This window comes from Populus euphratica, unplaced genomic scaffold, assembly GCF_000495115.2.
Source record: "Populus euphratica unplaced genomic scaffold, PopEup_1.0 scaffold411.1, whole genome shotgun sequence".
NCBI classification, from domain to species: Eukaryota; Viridiplantae; Streptophyta; class Magnoliopsida; order Malpighiales; family Salicaceae; genus Populus; species Populus euphratica.
In genome coordinates, this window is record NW_011500297.1 from 159,782 (window position 1) to 166,162 (window position 6,381).

A 6,381-nucleotide genomic window follows, 5' to 3' on the forward strand; every position below is an offset into this window, starting at 1 on the left:
AATTATAATTTGACCCCAGAACTTTAATTTCTTCCAATTAAAGCCTAAATTGACTGCAAAAATCAATTTTTCTTGTAATCAAACTCTTCATAAATTCAATTAAACCTTTAATAAAATTTAATAGAGTCCATAAACATTTGATTTTGGATTTTTCTTACTCAAATTGAATTTTTGTTGTCAACATGGCTATCATCAGTCAATAAAATATTGCTAAATTTTAATCTTTGTATTTTTTAACCTCCTCAACTAATTTTTAATTATTTTTAGAGTGTGCCAACATCATTTTTCACTGTTCATATTTTTTTATAAGATTTTTTTATATTTTATTATTTTTTCATGCGAGGAGCCTAAAAATGGGTTATAACATGTCTTACATGTTTTTCCTCATTGGACTGTAGACTATAATGCTGTCAAAGTAAACCAATATAAATCTTCTAAGATAAGTTAAAAAATATCATTCATCAACCCTTGAAGGTGAAAGGGGCATTTGCGAGGCTAAAAGGCATCACTAAGAATTCGTAGTGCCCTTCATGAGTTCAAAAGGTTGTCTTGAGAACATCTTATTCCTTCATCCTGATATGATGCAAACCTGACCAAAGGACTAACTTATAAAATAGTTAAAAACCATGAAGTTCATCTAATAATTCTTTAACTACTGATATAAGGAACTTGTCTTTTACTGTCTCCTTGTTAAATTCATGATAATTAACACACGCTCATTGCTAATAGCTTCTTTACCAGCTTTTCTATCTTAGATTTTTGGTAATATGGGTACCTGTAAGGACAAATATTTATCGGAAAGGTACACTAATTTAAAACTATAGAATGATCATGTGACCTGTTTGGTGGTATTCCTTTTGGCTTTTGAAAGACTTCCTCAAACTCTAGTAACATATTCTTAACTTGTTTTGGAATCCTATTATAACCTGAACCTATCTTCCAGTTCTGCAGAATCAAGCCCTTTTCAACTTTTCTCAATTCTTATAAAAAAGTTGGGTTGTAGTCTAGTTTTGATTTTTTAACTCCCATTTCCCTAATCAAGACCTTCTTATCACCCTATTGAAATTTCATCTTTAAAGTTAATAAGTCCCAAAGAAATGGTCCTAGACTTTTAAGCCATTATATACCTAACACAATATCACATCTTTCCAGCTAAATAATGCAAGCATGTGTGACAAACTGATCACCCTAAATCACTAGTTTGATATATAAGCAACTTCTCTTACTCCATAACCTTGAACCATCCGTTCATCCCAATAGGCTTGTGTTTTAAAACATTCAACCTTACCCTCCTTACTACTTTTGGATGTAGGAAGTTATGTGTACTTCCTTTTTTATCAAAGACATAAAGTTATGGCCACTCAGCTTAACTTTTACCCTCATAGTTTTAGGATTTGGACTCTCAATGATGGCATGAAGGGATATATTGATTCCCTTCTTACCTTCTTTTTTGGGGGTCTTTCAAGTCAATTAGATCTTTAGTCGTTATAGTAGCACTCTCCTTCATCTCCTCCTTTATTTCCTCTATTAAAAACATCTTGAATCCTCCACACCTGTTGCTAGAACCCCACTTGTCATTACATTTAAAGCAAAGCCCTCCATTTTTTTTCCCTACATCTGTGCTAGAGTGAGTTTCTGTATAAAAACTAGTCTATTTTCAGCTTTAGGCTGAGTTGGCATTGAGTTTTCACTTTGAAATCTTATAGAACTAGGTTTCTAGGACCTCCTAATAATTATCAGATTCTTCTTCTGCATTCTAGCTAATCCATAAATAAATAGTAAATTCTAGGGGTTTAACATCCTTACTCTAATTTTTATCTCCTCTTTTAAACCTTTTAGAAAACAATTGAGCCTATGGGAATTAGATAACCTCCTGACCTGATTTGAAAATATCTCAAATTAGGTTTTGTAGAGCTCTACTGTTGAAATTTGCTTAATGCTTATGAAGGCCTCTATTGGGTCATTATAGGATGACGTCTTGAAATGAATTTGGAGGGTTTTTACAAAAGGCTCCCAACTAGTGAGAATTCTTGTTTCCTCTAATTCCTAATACTATGTTATAGCCTTTCTTTCCATATGAAAACTATCTATAAATAACTTGTGTTGGGCTAAGGTGTTGTGAAAGTTAAAGAATTGATTTGCCTTGTATACACAACTGATGGGATCGTTTCCCTTAAATCAGGGAAACTCCAATCGAATTGATTTGAGTTGAACCTATTGAATTCCTTCATGTGATTCTATTTCATGCCTTGGATTTCCCTTAATAGACTTGGTAGGTGAATTAGAAGGGGAGCCCATGGGCCTTTTCCCTTAAGCTTTAGTCATCTAGTATATCTTTATAGATATATTTCTTAATTGTTGGACTATATCTTCCAATATTTATTGATGATTCTGTTGCTACATCTCTTGTTGTTGTTTCATCCCTGATATTATCTCTATCAACCGTGAAACTTTGGTTCCTTTAGTCATCTGAGGAACGTTGCTTTAATACCACTTGGAATGAGTTTGAGTTGTTATTTTAAAAAGAAAATGGAATTTATTCCACTTAATGAATCTTGATAAGTCCTTTCCCTTAATTCTGGGCTTACAAATAAGAGTTTGTGGAAATTAAAATTGAAGAAAATAAATGAAGAACATAATAAAAAGGGCAATCTAAAATAAAAGTAAATCCTAACTAAATCTCTAGGCAGCTTCGAGGTAGCATGAGCCTCCTAAGATGAATGCGATTTGCTACAAAGCGATTCCCTACCTTTCTGTTAACCCAGAAATAATAAGAAAATTGTTGGTTTGTGACATTCTAATTATTATAAAAGGTTTTTTATATCAATAAATATAATTTAAGAAAAAATATTAAAATGTTTTTTTTTTAAATAGGTGATAATTTTTTATCTAATGTAATTTTGTATTTGGCAATAAATTTATAAGTATTTTGAATTGATATATTAGTTATATTATAATAATATTTATTATATATATTTAGCTGAAAGTAAATTAAAATTTATTTTTTTCTATAAAAAAAATTTAGATTCTAATTTTCCATCACAAAAATTGATCAAGAAAATTATAAAAAGTAACACCCGGTCTCTTAGCGAACGACAAATAATATAGTGTAAAAAAAAAAAAACATAATGGATGCGATGATAAAGCACCCGAGGCATCAGCCTTGGGATTCCAAAGCAACCTAGGCATCGGGCCTGGGATTCCAAGCCCAGACACACATGGAGCATAAATCTCTTTTATTTTTTTATTAAATCTTGATTGTTTTTTAATTTTAATTAATACCCCTTTCTTTTTATTTTTTTATAATGCATAAATTTTTTATTTTAATTTTCAATTAATAATCTAATAGTGTTTATTTTTTAATTTTTTATAATATTATAATCTTTAAAAGAGATTGTTGTGATATAACTTTATCTTTTTCTTTTGATATTTTATATAGATAAATTGTATTTGTATGATATATTTATATAAAAAAAAACATTTGTTTAGCTTAAATCAACCTCTAAGATAAAATAAATAAAAATATCAAAATTAAAAATAACAATTAGTGTTAATTATTTGCATATGCATTTGTTTTTACTTTTATAAGAAAATTTAGCTCTCAGTTCATGTATTCAAATATTTTTTAATTTATTTTATTAAGTATAAATATTATTTTAATAAATTTTTAATTAAAAAATAATAATATTTAAAACACATACCTATAACATTGGTGTTTTTTTTATTACATTAAATATTAACATGGAATCTTGTATGTGTCTTATTGGGAGTGATAAGGCTTCAAATAGATTTTATGAAATGAGTTTGAGTTGTTGTTATAAAAAGAAAATAGAATTTATTTCGTTTAATGAATCTTGATAAGTTTTTTCCCTTAATCCTAGGCTTACAAATAAAAGTTTGTGGAGATTGAAATTAAAGAACATAGTAGAAAGGACAATTTAAAATAAAAGTAAATACTAGCTAAATCTTTGGGTAACTTCGAGGTAGCGTGGGCTTCCTTGGGTGAATATGATTTGCGATAAAGCAATTTCTTGCCTCGCTACCAACCTTTCTTTTCTTTTTTTATTATCATCATTTGGGAGTTTAAATTTTGAATTTAAGATAAGGTTCGCCTGCTAGGTTCTTTATATGATTTGCATGTTGATCCTTTCTCTTAACTAAACGTTATTGCGATTTGAAATTGAATCTTTTTGCTAGATGTCAACTAGTGAGGCCGCTTCTCTCTCAGCCTTCCACGTAAGTTGTTTTATCCCATCCTAACCCTACATGTACTCACATTATCTATTTTCTTGCAGGTATTTTGGTTTGCCTATCACTTTCCTCGTCCTTCTAGAACCCAAAGGATCCTCCTTCATGACCCTGTCGCTGGACTATTACAACATTCCCCCTCTTAGAAAACTTTGCCTTTAAAGTAAGGGTAAGAATGTTTTAACCATACTTCTTCAACCCAGACAACATCTTCTTTAAGTTGTTATTCCCACCTTAACAACACCTTTCCTCTCACCTTTCTTCTTAAGAATTGGCCTTTTATATCAAAGATCTCTACAGGCCCGTGTTGAGACTTCTATTTGGTCTCAAGATTTGGCAGTCTTGGTTCAGGAATGGTACCTTTCTTGACCTATTTCTTCATAAATGAGACGTAGAACATACTGTGAATTCGAGCTTCCTTGGGAAGATCTAACTGGTAAGCCATTGATCTTACCTTTTTTAAGATCTTGAATGGCTCGAAGTATTTATATGCTAATTTCTCATCCTTGTTTCTTAGCATGCTTGACTATTTTTTTAATGGCTGGAGTCGGAGGTAACCCATTCACCCTTTTTAAATTGGATCTTTTTTCTTTAATTGTCTACCTGTTTCGTTTATCTCTATTGCGTTTGAGCTAAGTTTTGCTTAATTTTTGTAATTTTTTATGTCCGTTATTATAGTTGTTCCTCTTCTACTTGAGTTTTGGTTAACCCTAGGATATAATTAGTAAGGCTTGGGGGTAGATAACCATAGGTTGCTTCAAATAGGGTGGATTTAAGAAAGGTATGATAACTAGTATTATAGCAGTATTCAGCCATTATTAGCCAGATTGATCAAGTCTTAGGATTATTCCCTATATAACATATTAAATACCTTTCTAATGTTTTGTTGGTTGCTTCTGTCTGACCATCAGTTGGGGGGTTATATGTTGGGACATTAGTAACTTAACCCCTTGAACTTGGAATAACTCTCCTTAAAACTTACTAGTGAATGTGGGATTGCTATTAGATACTATACTGTCCAATAGTCCATAAAGTTGCTTTACATTCTATGAGAATAAATTAGTGATTTTTGTAATGCTATAGGGGTGAGATACAAGAATAAAGTGGGCATACTTGATAAACTTATTAACAACTACCATAATTATTAAATATTAGTTATATTTCAATAACCCTTATATGAATTGATATGGATGACCATGGTTTAGTAGGAATAGGTAAGGGTTATAAGAGCCTTGAGAGTTTAGTGTTTTCTACTTTTGCTCTCTAACAGACTTCACAATGTTTAATATATGTTTGCATATATGACTTTATCCTTACTCAAAAGAAATATCTCTTTACCTTTTTTAGTGTTCTCTCAAAACCCATGTGTCTCAAAGTTGGGCTATCATGAATTATATTCATGATAGCTTCTTTTATAAGGCTAGATTTGCTTATATAGACTCTCTGTTTTAGTATAATATAACTCCCCTAGGTTGATATTTCAAGGATCCTATAGTTTCTTTGTCTAGTTATTGCAGGATATTTTGAATTTCAGAATTAGTTTTATAACTATTCTTTAATTGATCAACCTAGTCAATTAGCGATTTAGAGATAACCTATAGTATACCTTTTCTTGTTGTGTCCTCATATTTAGAGATTGTATCAACTATTAAATTCTCCCTTCCTGTCCTCAACTTTACCAAAAAGTCATAGTTAATCAACTTTATTAACCATTTCTACTATGTGGGTGTCACAACCTACTGCTCCAGTAAATAAATACTCTAGGCTTTATTAATCTATCTTAACCTTAAAGACTTGGCCTAATAAGTAGGGCCTCCATTTTTTAACAACAGTGACTAGTGCAAAAAATTCTATCTCATAAGTGGATAATGATAGCTCGATACCCTTGAGACTTTTGTTGAAATACGAAATAGGTCTGTCCTTTGCACTAGCACATCATCGAGACCTAAACCTAAAGCATCACATTCCACTATAAAACTTTGGTTGAAATCTGGTAATGCTAGAAATGAAGGGGTAAATACAACCTCTTTTTAACTTTTCAAATGTTTGGTCTGCTTTTGAATCCCACTTAAATACCCTTTTTCTTTAATAGTCTAGTCAATGGATCTGCAATAGCCCCATAACCCTTAATGA